A 14,306-nucleotide genomic window follows, 5' to 3' on the forward strand; every position below is an offset into this window, starting at 1 on the left:
GGGCGGGTGTGTGGGTCCGTGGCCGGTCGGGGTGAAAGGACGGCATGACCCCGTTTTGATTTCGGGCTGGTTAAAGGTGGCACGTTCATTATCGCACGTATCATCTCCTCTGCTGCTGTAATGCCGCCGTTTGTCTTGCTGACGAGTATTCACCTCAGCGTCTCAATCACTTTTCTTTTGACGAATGTAATATCTTATTATCTACTTAATTTTTATTATCATTTTACGATCAGCTTCCTTGTGGAGGTCAAATAAGTGCCCCAACAAATTCCTAAATGATATCTGTTGCTGGGGTCCAAACCGAGAACGATTGGCACAGCGGTGTGAACGGGGTTCCCTTGGAATTGCTTTGGTTGCGCTCCACCTTCCGCCGGAAAACCTGCAAGCAAGCCTCGCACCACCACTGGGGTAGTGGGGGCCCTCCGACGATCAAGTTAGAGGGAATCGAAGGAGAAGGAGAGGTAGCAGGTAAGATGATGCTACGGAGAATCTTGCTTACCCCCCCTTCCCCCCCAGCCCCATATATATCAGGCTGGGGGGTTTTCTGGGGATTGGTCATCGTGTGGCACGATGGGGGTTGCCACTGACGTGGCCGTTACAGGGCGTCGTGGGGCAGCGCCGGGTACGGCCATGGCAGGGCGTAGTGGAGCTCCGCTTTGTACGGTTGTTACAGGGGATCGTGGGGCAGCGCCGGATTCGGCCGTTGCAGGGAGTAGTGGAGCAGGGGGCCGCGGCGTGCCTCAGGAGAACAGTCTGTTGTTGTCAAGAGATTGCCGACCCGAGGTCGGATTGCTGGATCAAGGGGCAACCGACTCGGGGTCGGACTGCTGGATCAAGGGGCAGCCGACTCGGAGTCGGGCTGCGGAGCCGAAGATATCCGACCCGAGGTCGGATTGCTGGATCAAGGGGCAGCCGACTCGGGGTCGGACTGCGGAGCCGAAGGTATCCGACCCGAGGTCGGATTGCTGGATCAAGGGGCAGCCGACTCGGGGTCGGACTGCGGAGCCGAAGATATCCGACCCGAGGTCGGATTGCTGGATCAAGGGGCAGCCGTAGTCTTCCTGGGCGTGCGTGCCGGTCACGTGGGGCATGGTGGCTAAGTTCCCCCGTAACAGTAGCCCCCCACTTCCGAGCCTGGAACCAGGAGGGGAACGGGTGAAGGAAGTGATGCTTCGAGATTGCCGCCATCCCTCGGAAAGGCGCGCGCGCTCCGAGCTCCCCGCTCTTTTTTTATGGCGTATGGCGGTTGTCGCTGATCTGGCGGTCTGCGGATTTCGGCGGACATCCTTCCTTAATGGCGTCGATTCGCCTTTGGGGCGAGAACGATCCTTCGGTAGCCAGGCGTCCTCTGGCGTCACCGAGGCGTCACCCGCCTTTCTGCCTATTTAACCGGGGGCCCTCCCCCGTCCGCCTTTCTCTTCACAGGCATCCTCGAGTTTCTCCCTTGTGCTGTTGCCGTTGCCGTCGGACTGTTCGTTCGCTCCTCCTTTGATGCTCTCGGAGCCGTTCTTCCTTCCCTTCCGGTGAGTTGCCCCACTCTTCAATTTAGGGCTCTCCGTACTTTCTCCTTTCGTATTAGTGTACCCCAGTCGTTCCGGTCCCTTCTCCCCTCTTGACCCCGTCCTGACTGTAGATTCTCTGGCCGTTAGGAATGGACGAAGTAAGAGCGGACCGCATTCAGTCGGAGCTGGTCCCCGAAGACCTAGATAGGTTCGTGGCCCGGTACCACCTTCCCGAAGCCTGCAACGTTACGCTCCCGGGGCCTGAGGAGAGGATGTCCCATCCTCCTCCAGGGAAGGTCGCCATTAATGAGGACATCCTTCGGGCTGGGTTCCGCTTTCCCCCCTCGGACTTAGTCGTGCAGGTGCTTCGAGGTTTAAGAGTGGCGCCGACGCAACTGGTGCCGAACTCATGGCGTACCCTGACGGCCTTCCAGGTTCTCTGCCGCATGCACGAGGTTCCCGCCACCCTGAATGTCTTTTGGGAATGCTACGGCCTGAACGGCCACCCCCGGGACAGAGGGTGGTGGTGCTTTGCGGCGCGGCGAGGGTGCGGCCTCGTCAAGGAGGCTCCTTCCTCCATTCATGGCTGGAAGGAGCGTTTCTTTTTCATCGACGTAGATCCCTCTTGGGGAATCGGGACAACCTGGGAGACGCCGATGAAGTCCCCGATCGGCCTATCGAGGTTGTCAAGGGAGGAGTCCGATGGCGTCGCCGTTTTGAGGGGGTTGGTTGCCGAGGGCTGGCTCCCCCCGGTAGCTCGCCTTATTTCCGAGGATGCCTTGGTGAACGTCGGTCTGAGCTCGGTCCCCGCCGACCGTGAGCCCGCCATCACTTCTTCTTTTTTAGCTCTTTTCTCCTCTTTCGTTTCTTCTTTCCATCAGCTTCTCAGTTTCTAACCATCTCGTTCTTTTTGCAGAAATCGACGACGTCATGCAGTCGGACAGGGCAATGGCTGTTGTTAGGGGAAAAACCCTAAGTCATATATCCACAGAGGCGCTCGGCCGAAGAGCGCCGACCGGAAAGCTGCTCGGCCAAAGGATGCCGACCAGGAAGGCGCTCGACTAGAGGGCGCCGACCAGAGTGCGCGCCAAGAGGTGCCCGACCAAAATAAGCTGCTCGGTTAGAAAGCGCCGACCAAAGACAGCGCCGAGGCGCTCTGTTAGAAGGTGCTCGCCTAAAGGGCGCCAACCAGGAGCACTTGAAGCAACCCCGCCACAGGGCGCCCCATTGGGCGACCAGCTCGGCTCGGCACTCTTGCCGAGCCGATGCCCTAGCCAAATATCCAATTTCCACCTAACCCTCTAAGGGACCTGACAACTCCACTATAACCTGCCACTATCTCCAAGCCATCAAGGCATAAGATCTTCGCAGGTATTCGGCACGACCTGCCATTAATACACGAGACTCTCTCAAGTCTCCGATGCACTCAGTCATTTAATGAACACGGCCCAAGACGATCTCCGGATCACTGAACCATCAGAGCGCATGGCTCTACCTGACCGCCGGTTCATTCGGTAATAAATGCACTTACCATCTATGGACCCCAGGCCCACCACAGCCGGCGGTTCAACCACTCCAACAGGTCCGATCGACCGTGACAACTCTCTGATTCCGGTCTGATCCGGTCCCGTTCTCCATTACGCCATTAATGGGCCAAATCGTTTCCAATTATTACAAAACAGGACAAACCTCCTGTCACCTCCCAGGTAACAAAAATCCTCCTATAAAAGGAAACTTGGGGGGAAAAGGGAGGGAGGACCAAAAACAAGAGAAAAAACCCGGAGCTGGAGAGAACCCTCCTAGACCTGGGGGAAAAAGGAGGAAAACAGCACAGACACAATCGAACACAAGATTCCCTTTGTCTTCTCCACATACTCTCTCCCCTGCCTTCTCCACATACTTGCCCCCTCTGACTTAGGCATCGGAGGGCCGGCGCCGGGAAGCCCGGCCACCGGTTTTTCTTGCAGGACTCGCACACCCCCCGCGGCGGAGGACGCAGCCAGCCGGCGCACCGCCGTCCGCCTCCTGCAGCAGCGGAGCTCCTCCTTCTACGGCTTCACGGCGGCCCCCGGGTCCAATTTCCAGCAACAGCTGTTAGTAAGGCGTCCCTGCTGGAAGCGGTCCGGAGGAAGAAACGGACTCCTCCGAGCGGGGTCCCACCGGCGAAGAAGCCCCGCCAGCAGGCGACTTCGACGCCGACAGACGGGTCCGGGCCCACTGATCAGGGGGACGCCGCGGGCTCGGACCGACAGTTGACGCCGTATCAGCCCTCCGGTGATGAGACTACCGCTTTTCCGGAGGTGTCATCCGGGCGCGCCCGAGACGGCCGGGTCGGACGCGGTCGGTCCCCAGCCCGGCCTTCGACTCGGTCGGCCTCGGATGATACGAGGAGGGGCGCGCCGAGGCCTCGGCCGAGCGGGACCCTGTCGATTTCTGGCGCGGCCCCCGCCCCGAGCACGGTCGGCATGACTCTCCCTCAAGCAATGGGTAAGGGTAAGGCCGCAGAACTACCGTCCGGCTCCGGGGCGAAGTCGGGGTCGGCCTTCACTTTCGCCGGCGCCCGAAACCTCATCGAGACGGTGCTGCTGGAGGGTGACCGTAGGCAGGTCCGGCAGATGAGGATCCCTGAAGTCGGAGCTGCCAGCTGCGTCTGCCTCATGTCGGTGAGTGTTCTTTTGGTCGCTTTCGCCATTTATAGGCTCTATTGATCTCCGTCTGACGCTCTCGTTTTTCCTGTCTCTTAGCTCGCCCAGTACATGATCCGTCTGGAGGAGAGCCACGAGGAACAGGCGAGGCTCCTGGCGAAGGCCGAGAGCCGACTGAAAGCTGTAGAGGAGGGAGGCCAGGCTGCGGCGGGGAGAACGACCAGGGACCTCGAGACGAGGCTCCAGGTGGCCGAAGAGCGGGCACTTGGCTTCGCCGCCCTCGAGAGGCAACTGTTGGAGGCTCAGGAGCAACTCAAGGTTGCCTCGGGTCTCGAAAGCGAGATCAGGAAGGCGGAGGAGCGAGCCAAAAAGCAGTCCCGGAAGGCTGCCGACTTCCGGGAAAGGTGGGAGAAGGCCTAGCAGTCGGCCGACAACGCCCGCAACCGAACCCGATCTCTTGAAGCCAAGATGGCCGAATTGGAGTCGGCCTTGGAGGGGACTCGTGCGAGCAACCAGGAGCTTCATTCGCGCCTGGAGGAGGCTGAGGCTGCTCGCGTCGCTGCCGAGGCGAAGCACATGGAGGCTCGGGCCGATCTGCTGAGGGTCTCCTCCGAGGCGGACGAGCGGATTGTGGCGAAGGTCATGGAAGCGAAAGCTCAGATTACGGAGCGAGCGGAGGCGGCGCTGGCCGAGAAGAGCGCAGAAATCGAGCGTCAGGCGGTACAGGCCTATCGTCAGTCCGCCGAGTTCATCCGTGACATGTCGGATGCGGGGTCCGACTCCTTTGCCTTAGGCTTCGATGAAGGCCTGGCAAGGGTGTCCACTAAATACCCCGGAATTGACCTGAGTGGGGTCTCCCTCCTCGACTCCCCTCCGATGCCATTGCCTGCCGGTTCTCCAACCGTCTCCCTACCCTTCGCGGACGTGCTCGCCGTTCCCGATCCAGAGGTTCCTCCAAGCTGACCCTCTGTACTTTTTCTTTGTTCTTTTCTTTGTATGTTGGCGTTTTGCCATGTTGTATGGGTCTCGGCCCTGATGCAACGAAAGTTAATGCAAACAAAGTGTTTCCTCATTTCACTTTCGTCCTTCCTCTTTTTAACTCTTGATAGCGTCTCGCCGACTCCTGACTCTTGAAGTTCCTCCGGCACTAGGCCAGGCATCCGAGGGTTAGACCTCAGGAAATCCTTCCGTCGCTAGGCCAGGCATCCGAGGGTTAGGCCTCAGGAAATTCTTCCGGCGCTAGGCCAGGCATCCGAGGGTTAGGCCTCAGGAAATTCTTCCGGCACTAGGCCAGGCATCCGAGGGTTAGGCCTCAGGAAATCCTTCCGGCGCTAGGCCAGGCATCCGAGGGTTAGGCCTCAGGAAATTCTTCCGGCGCTAGGCCAGGCATCCGAGGGTTAGGCCTCAGGAAATTCTTCCGGCGCTAGGCCAGGCATCCGAGGGTTAGGCCTCAGGAAATTCTTCCGGCGCTAGGCCAGGCATCCGAGGGTTAGGCCTCAGAAAATTCTTCCGGCGCTAGGCCAGGCATCCGAGGGCTAGGCCTCAGGAAATTCCGCTCATTGGTCGGCCAAGGCTGGCGCAAGCCGAGGCGACCGGTCGGGGCTTCAGGCTAGTCTGCTCCCGGGATGATCATCGGGTTAGTCTGGCATCCGAGGACTGAGCCTCGGAGAATTCCGCTCGTTGGTCGGCCAAGGCTGGCGCAAGCCGAGGCGACCGGTCGGGGCTTCAGGCTAGTCTGCTCCCGGGATGATCATCGGATTAGCCTGGCATCCGAGGACCGAGCCTCGGGGACTTCCGCTCGTTGGTCGGCCAAGGCTGGCGCAAGCCGAGGCGACCGGTCGGGGCTTCAGGCTAGTCTGCTCCCGGGATGATCATCGGGTTAGCCTGGCATCCGAGGGCCGAGCCTCGGAGAATTCCGCTCGTTGGTCGGCCAAGGCTGGCGCAAGCCGAGGCGACCGGTCGGGGCTTCAGGCTAGTCTGCTCCCGGGATGATCATCGGTTAGCCTGGCATCCGAGGGCCGAGCCTCGGAGAATTCCGCTCGTTGGTCGGCCAAGGCTGGCGCAAGCCGAGGCGACCGGTCGGGGCTTCAGGCTAGTCTGCTCCCGGGATGATCATCTAGTTAGCCTGGCATCCGAGGGCCGAGCCTCGGGGAATTCCGCTCGTTGGTCGGCCAAGGCTGGCGCAAGCCGAGGCGACCGGTCGGGGCTTCAGGCTAGTCTGCTCCCGGGATGATCATCGGGTTAGCCTGGCATCCGAGGGCCGAGCCTCGAAAAATTCCGCTCGTTGGTCGGCCAAGGCTGGCGCAAGCCGAGGCGACCGGTCGGGGCTTCAGGCTAGTCTGCTCCCGGGATGATCATCGGGTTAGCCTGGCATCCGAGGGCCGAGCCTCGGAGAATTCCGCTCGTTGGTCAACCAAGGCTGGCGCAAGCCGAGGCGACCGGTCGGGGCTTCAGGCTAGTCTGCTCCCGGGATGATCATCGGGTTAGCCTGGCATCTGAGGGCCGAGCCTCGGGGAATTCCGCTCGTTGGTCGGCCAAGGCTGGCGCAAGCCGAGGCGACCGGTCGGGGCTTCAGGCTAGTCTGCTTCCGGGATGATCATCAGGTTAGCCTGGCATCCGAGGGCCGAGCCTCGGGGAATTCCGCTCGTTGGTCGCGCGCCTATCACTTGCCGCTCGACGGGGTTTCTCCGTGGCCAGCTGCGATCGTATTTCTCCTCCTCTCGACGCGTCGCCTGGGGAACACCAGAAGGCTATTAAATGCTAATTGAGGCGTTACCTGGGAAATCGGATCGGCCAGTTGCTGCTTGCGAGGAGTGCCAGTTAAGCGGCCGCGATACGCGCATTCTTCGAGGCGGATGCGGCCTAGGCGCGTGCGGAGATACGTGTGCCGTGGGATACACGCCGTCCGGAGTGTCCTGCATGAAGAATGCAATTAAGGAGAACGACGCTTAGGAGGTCGTGGGAGGATACGCCTCGAGAGCCGAAACGGCTCCGGATTCGATGCGCCCGCATTTATTGGAGCCACCCGCATCGGAACGACCGGGGGGCCACGGTTTGGCTATAAATATAAGTGCAGGTGCGGTGGAGCCTGCCAAACCGGAGCTGTTCAGGTTGCCATGGATCGTAGACCTCCTCTCCGGTGCGTGGCTGGGAAGCCCCTGCCGGAAGAACGGGAGGTGCGCCCCTCGCGACTTCCGCCAACTAGCCGTTTCATCTGGAATCAACGGGGAGATTCTCCCCGGTGGAACTCCGCTCTAGGCGTTTCATCCGGGATCACATCCCTCCTCTTTTCCGTCCCACCTCCCGATTGAGCTCTGCGCCAGACGCTTCATCCGGGATCGCGCCTCCTCGCGCTCTTCTCCCTTGTATTCCTTCCCTCCCCTTCTCTTGGGGAGGGCCGGAATATCCTTTGGAGGTGGCGTTCCTCTAGGAGCAGTGTGAACTCCTTCTTCGTCCACTCCTTCTTCGTCCGCGCCGGCTCTTTGTCTTTTGCGTGAGGCGTCGATGGCGCCTCCGGGGAGAAGCACCCACGCCCGGTGGGATTGCAGCTGCTTCGGGTGGAGGGTTCGGGATCCCGGATCTTCAACTCTACGGAGTCCCCACCTCTTCCTTACTTTCTTTACTCCCCAATTCCCCTCTGGGAATTCTTTGTAATCACACGAACACGCCATTGTGACCAGGAATTATTGAAATGAAAAGGACTATACATTTTTTGAACTGTCTTTCTGGCTTTGTCTTTCTACTGGTAATACACCCGTAGGTTAGCGGAATTCCAGCTCCTTGGAATTTCTCGACCATCTAGGGCCTCCAACTGGTAGGAGCCAGGTCGGTTTACCCAGCGAACCCTATACGGGCCTTCCCAATTTGGCGCCAGCTTCCCACCTTCCGCGGGTTGAAATGCTTTGGCTCGCCTTAGCACCAGATCTCCGATTCTGAAAAGTTTTGGTCGGACCTTGGAGTTATAATATCGGGCCACCCTCCGCTGATACATCGCCATCCGAACCTGCGCCATTTCCCTCGCTTCTTCCAAGAGGTCCAAGTTTCCTCGGAGTTGCTCCGAATTGGCCTCGGGTCGGTGCGTAGCCACCCGAGGCGAGGGGAGTCCGAGCTCCACGGGGACAACTGCCTCCGTGCCATAGGTTAGGCTGAAAGGCGTCTCCCCGGTAGGGGTCCGATGCGTGGTCCGATACGCCCAAAGGACGTTCTCGAGTTCTTCGACCCAAGCTTGCCCCGTCCGACCGATTCGCGCCTTAATTCCTTGGAGGATTGTCCGGTTTGTCACCTCGGCCTCACCGTTGGTTTGGGGATGCGACACAGATGTGAACCGATGCTCGATCCCGAATTCCTCGCAGAAGTCACGGAAATGCTTGTTGTCGAACTGTCGACCATTATCCGAGATGAGGACCCGGGGTACCCCAAATCGGACAATGATGTTTTTCTTCACGAACTTCCGGACTTGCACCTCCGTGATAGTGGCCAGCGGCTCTGCCTCCACCCACTTGGTGAAGTAGTCGATTGCAACAATCAAGAATTTCCGCTGGGCGGAAGCGACGGGGAATGGTCCGAGGATATCCATTCCCCACTGTGCGAAGGGCCAGGCTGCGGTGATTGGTGCCAAGGGGACAGAAGGGGCTCTCTGGACGTTGGCATGGCGCTGGCAGGCGTCGCATTTTCGTACGTGATCCTTTAAGTCCTCCAACAAGGTAGGCCAATAATAGCCTTGCCTCATGATCTTGTGTGCCAAGGACCTAGCCCCCGAGTGCGATCCGCAGACGCCCTCATGGACTTCGCCGAGGACGTAGGCCGCCTCCGAGGGGCGGAGGCACCTTAAGAGGGGGGCGGTAAACGAGGTCCGATACAGCCTCCCTTCATAGAGTACGTAGTGGGCGGACTTCCTGACAAGTCGCCGAGCTTGATCTTCGTCTTCAGGGAGGATCCCTTCGGCGAGGTAGGCGACGAGCGGGTCCATCCAAGACGGCTCCGGATCAATCGCCATCACCGCTCTAGCCTCGCCGATGCTCGGGGCATCCAGGGTCTCCAGGTAGATTGCCCTCGACAAGTTGTGCGCCTCTGCGCCCACCAAGCGGGACAACCTGTCGGCCCTGGCATTTTCGCTTCTGGGGACCTGCTGGATGTCGACACTGCCGAGGTCGGGAATGAGTGCTTACACCTTCCGGACGTAGTTCTGCATGGTCGGGCTCCGGGCCTCGAACTCCCCACGGACCTGCCCGACCACCAGCTGGGAGTCGGTGAAGACCTTCAAACGCCGGATGCCGAGCTCCCCAGTGAGTTTGAGTCCTGCGACTAGGGCCTCGTATTCCGCCTCGTTGTTGGTAACTGGAAATCCAAACCTCAAGGCATACTCGGCTATCACTCCATCAGGACTAGTAAGGACCAGCCCGGCTCCTCCACCCTCGGGGTTCGACGACCCATCGATGTGAAGCGTCCAGGTCGGGAGGTCGAGGCTGGGCGTTTCCGGCGGTCTAGGTTCCGCCTCCTGCACCGTGCACTCAGCGAGGAAGTCCGCGAGCACCTGGGCCTTGATGGCGAGTCGAGGCTGGTAGCGGATGTCGAATTCTCCGAGTTCTACTGCCCACTTCACCAGCCGTCCCGCATTCTCGGGGTTGCTGAGGATCTGTCGTAACGGTTGATCAGTTAAGAGGGTGACAGAATGGGCCTGGAAATAGGGGCGGAGCCTCCTGGTCGCGGTCAGCAGCGCGAAGGCGATCTTCTCAGCCTTCGTATACCGCGTCTCGGCGTCCCGTAGGACCCGGCTGATGTAGTACACAGGCTTCTGGAGCTTTGCCTCTTCCCGAACCAGCACCGCACTGACCGCGGTTGGGGAGACCGCCAGATAGAGGTAGAGCATCTCCCCTTCTTGCGGCTTGGACAGTAGGGGAGGAGACGCCAGGTATTCCTTGAGCTGGTCGAATGCTGCTTGACATTCGGCAGTCCAGAGGAAGTCTTTTGGGCGTTTTAACACCTTGAAGAATGGTTGGCAGCGTTCGGCCGATTTTGCCACAAATCGTCCGAGCGCGGCGACCCTTCCAGCGAGCTCCTGAACTTCCTTTACTTTGGTCGGAGGGGACATACCTTGGATGGCCTTGATTTTGTCCGGGTTGGCTTCGATACCCCGCTGGTTGACAATGAAACCAAGGAACCTCCCGGCCGAAGCGCCAAAGGCGCACTTCGCTGGGTTCAGCTTCATGCGAAACTTTCGTAAGGTGGTGAAAGTCTCCTCCAGATCCACGATGTGCTGGTCTGCCTGGCGGCTCTTCACCAGCATATCGTCCACGTACACCTCCATGTTCCGGCCGATATGCTCTTTGAAGATTTTGTTGACGAGGCGCTGGTAAGTGGCGCCAGCGTTCTTCAGACCGAAGGGCATTACCTTGTAGCAGTACAGCCCCCGGTCCGTTATAAAGGCAGTTTTTTCCTCGTCCTGTGGGGCCATCATTATCTGGTTGTAACCGGAGAAGGCGTCCATGAAAGACAGCAGCTGATATCCGGAAGTCGCGTCGACCAGTTGGTCTATCCGCGGAAGCGGGAAGCTATCCTTAGGGCACGCCTTGTTCAGGTCGGTATAGTCGACGCACATCCTCCACTTCCCGCTCGCCTTCCGGACAAGTACAACATTTGCCAGCCACTCGGGGTAACTCACCTCCCTTATGAATCCTGCCTCCAAGAGTTTGTCTACCTCCTGGTCGACCACCCGGATCCGATCCGGGGCACAGTGTCTCTTCTTCTGCTTCACTGGCCGGTGGGTCGGGTCGACGTTGAGGGCGTGAGAAATGACCTCCGGGTCGATCCCAGGTACATCGGCCGCCGACCAGGCAAATACATCGGCATTGGCTCGGAGGAATTCCACCAACCGGGCCCGAGCTCCCGGGTCGAGATTGGCGCCGACCCGGACCACCCGGTCCCGGCGGCCTTCCTCGAGGGGAACTTCGACCACACCCTCGGCCGGCTCCCCCTGCCGCAAGGCCACCTCGTCTCTGGCATCAAGGGACTCGACGCTTAGGGCTTCTGCGGGCTTCTTCCCTTTGAGGGTCGCTAGGAAACATTGCCGTGCGGTCGGTTGGTCGCCTCGGACCTCCCCGATCCCGACCGCCGTGGGGAACCGCATGAGCAAGTGGTACGTAGAGACCACCGCGCGAAGGGCGTTCAGTCCGGGTCGTCCGAGGATAGCGTTGTAGGCCGAGGGAACACGGACGACCAAGAACCCGAGTCGCACCGTGGCTTCTGCGGGTGCGACGCCCGCAGTCACAGGCAGCTCAACGACACCTTCCGCCGGGACAGCGTCACCGGTGAATCCTATGAGGGGGGTGGATATTTTGTGCAACAATTGTCTGGACAAGCCCATCTTTTGGAAGGCCTCGTAAAACAAGATATCAGCTGAGCTTCCACTATCCACAAGAACACGCCTTACATCATAGTTTGCCATAGTGAGGGAGATCACCATGGCGTCATCGTGGGGGGTCTGAACCCCCTTTACATCCTCATCACAAAAGGTGATTACATTACCGACCCTCTGCCTCTTTGCGACGGCCGCCCCTAACGCTTCCGTCGAGCCCCCTGCTTTCCTCACGGGCCGGGGGCAGCCCCCAGTGATAGTGTGGATCACGCCCGCAACGGGTCGATTCTGCTCCCGAGGCTCCGGAGGGGCCGGGTCGGCCGGACGCGGGTCTGCGGGGGGACGTCGGTCGCTCACATATCGACCGAGACGCCCCCGGCGGATGAGAGCCTCGATCTCGTCCCGAAGCTGGAAGCAGTCCTCCGTGTCGTGGCCGTGGTCTCGATGGTACTCACAGTTCGCCCGGGAGGGCCTCTTCCCAGGGATCCTCCGCATCTGTCTCGGGGCCGGGAGGTCCTCCCGCCCCGTGATCTCCATAAGGATCTGGGCCCGGGGAGTCAGGAGAGGGGTGTACCGGTGAAAACATCGGGGCGGAGAACGAGGGCGTGGGGCGCCGTGGTTCTTCGCCGGCGACGGGCTTCTGCGCCGACGCTGAGGCGTCGGGCTCCTCCTCTGGCGTGCCTCTTTCCGCCTTTTCTTCCCAAGCTTTTGAGGGATCTCGGCGGCCTCCTTGCTCCGGTGGGCGGCCGCCTTCTCGGCGTCCGCATACTGGTTCGCCCGGGACAACAGCTCTGGGAAGCTCCGCGGCAGGCGTTTGTCCAGGGAGAAGGTGAGTCTGCCCTTCCAGAAGCCACGCTTCAGGGCTGAAAGAGCTACCTCCTGACTCAGGTTCCGGACCTCCAGCGTAGCCCTGTTGAAGCGGGTAAGATAATCCCGCAGGCTTTCTCCCTCGTTTTGCCGGACATCAAAGAGGGAGTCGGAGACCAGTCGCCGCCGGCTACTGACGGCGAAATGAGTGATGAAGAGGCGAGTGAACTGGTCGAAGGACCGGATTGAGTCAGCCTCCAGCCCGGCGAACCATGCCCTCGCCGGGCCACGGAGGGTTGCCGGAAAAGCCTTGCAGAGAAGGGGATCTGATGCTCCGTGGAGGAGCATAAGGGTCCTGAAACTCTCGACGTGATCCCGCGGATCCGCCGCCCCGTCATAGGGCTCGATCGCCGGCATTTTGAACCCCGGCGGATTCGGGGTCCGCAGGATCCTCGAGGCGAGCGCCGGTTGGGAGGAGATCTCTAAGTCAGCGAAGGGATCTTTGGAATGGCCCTTCAGGACCTGGAGTTGTCGGTGGAGATCGTCCACCCGCCGGTCCAGGGAGCGCGACCGGTGGGTGGGAGACAAGGAGCGGCGAGAGGGGGACCGACTGGAGCGCGGGTTCCTCGAGGACTGGGGGGTCTGGGAACGCGCCCGGACCCGCCTCTCGTACCCCGCGCAGCTCCGATGGGAAGGTCCCGGCAGAATGGAGCGTGCTCGAGAATCTTCCTCGCGCCGGCGCTCCTCCCCATGGGAGAGGAAGGAGCGCGGGTTGAGGAGGACAGGCGAACGCTCAGGCAGCGGCGGCTCCTGAGCCTGCTGCGGCGCCCGGGACATCGCACCCTGCATATTCTGCACCGCATCCGCGAGGGTGCGAACCTGCTGGGTTAGCTGGTCGAACTGGGCGGCTTCGACCATCTGAATGGGCGGTGGGGCGGTGGAGTGTTGCTGAGAGCGTGTTGGAGATGCAGCGGCCTCCCGGCCAGTGGCGCGAGAGGCCCCGTGACCGGAAGCATTGGAAGCTCCACGACCACCTCGCCGTGCCATTACGATCGCTCTGAGATCCGGGCCCTTCCTCTAGCGCCAACTGTTGCTGGGGGTCCAAACCGAGAACGATTGGCACAGCGGTGTGAACGGGGTTCCCTTGGAATTGCTTTGGTTGCGCTCCACCTTCCGCCGGGAAACCTGCAAGCAAGCCTCGCACCACCACTGGGGTAGTGGGGGCCCTCCGACGATCAAGTTAGAGGGAATCGAAGGAGAAGGAGAGGTAGCAGGTAAGATGATGCTACGGAGAATCTTGCTTACCCCCCCTTCCCCCCCAGTCCCATATATATCAGGCTGGGGGGTTTTTCTGGGGATTGGTCATCGTGTGGCACGATGGGGTTGCCACTGACGTGGCCGTTACAGGGCGTCGTGGGGCAGCGCCGGGTACGGCCATGGCAGGGCGTAGTGGAGCTCCGCTTTGTACGGTTGTTACAGGGGATCGTGGGGCAGCGCCGGATTCGGCCGTTGCAGGGAGTAGTGGAGCAGGGGGCCGCGGCGTGCCTCAGGAGAACAGTCTGTTGTTGTCAAGAGATTGCCGACCCGAGGTCGGATTGCTGAATCAAGGGGCAACCGACTCGGGGTCGGACTGCTGGATCAAGGGGCAGCCGACTCGGGGTCGGGCTGCGGAGCCGAAGATATCCGACCCGAGGTCGGATTGCTGGATCAAGGGGCAGCCGACTCAGGGTCGGACTGCGGAGCCGAAGGTATCCGACCCGAGGTCGGATTGCTGGATCAAGGGGCAGCCGACTCGGGGTCGGACTGCGGAGCCGAAGATATCCGACCCGAGGTCGGATTGCTGGATCAAGGGGCAGCCGTAGTCTTCCTGGGCGCGCGTGCCGGTCACGTGGGGCATGGTGGCTAAGTTCCCCCGTAACAATATCCATTAAATTCCTAGTGAAATTTTTAGTTAAATCAAATTAATGTAGATTTTATTTTAGCGGCATAAGCTAAAGA

The sequence above is a fragment of the Phoenix dactylifera genome, chromosome 7, assembly GCF_009389715.1.
Source record: "Phoenix dactylifera cultivar Barhee BC4 chromosome 7, palm_55x_up_171113_PBpolish2nd_filt_p, whole genome shotgun sequence".
NCBI lineage: Eukaryota > Viridiplantae > Streptophyta > Magnoliopsida > Arecales > Arecaceae > Phoenix > Phoenix dactylifera.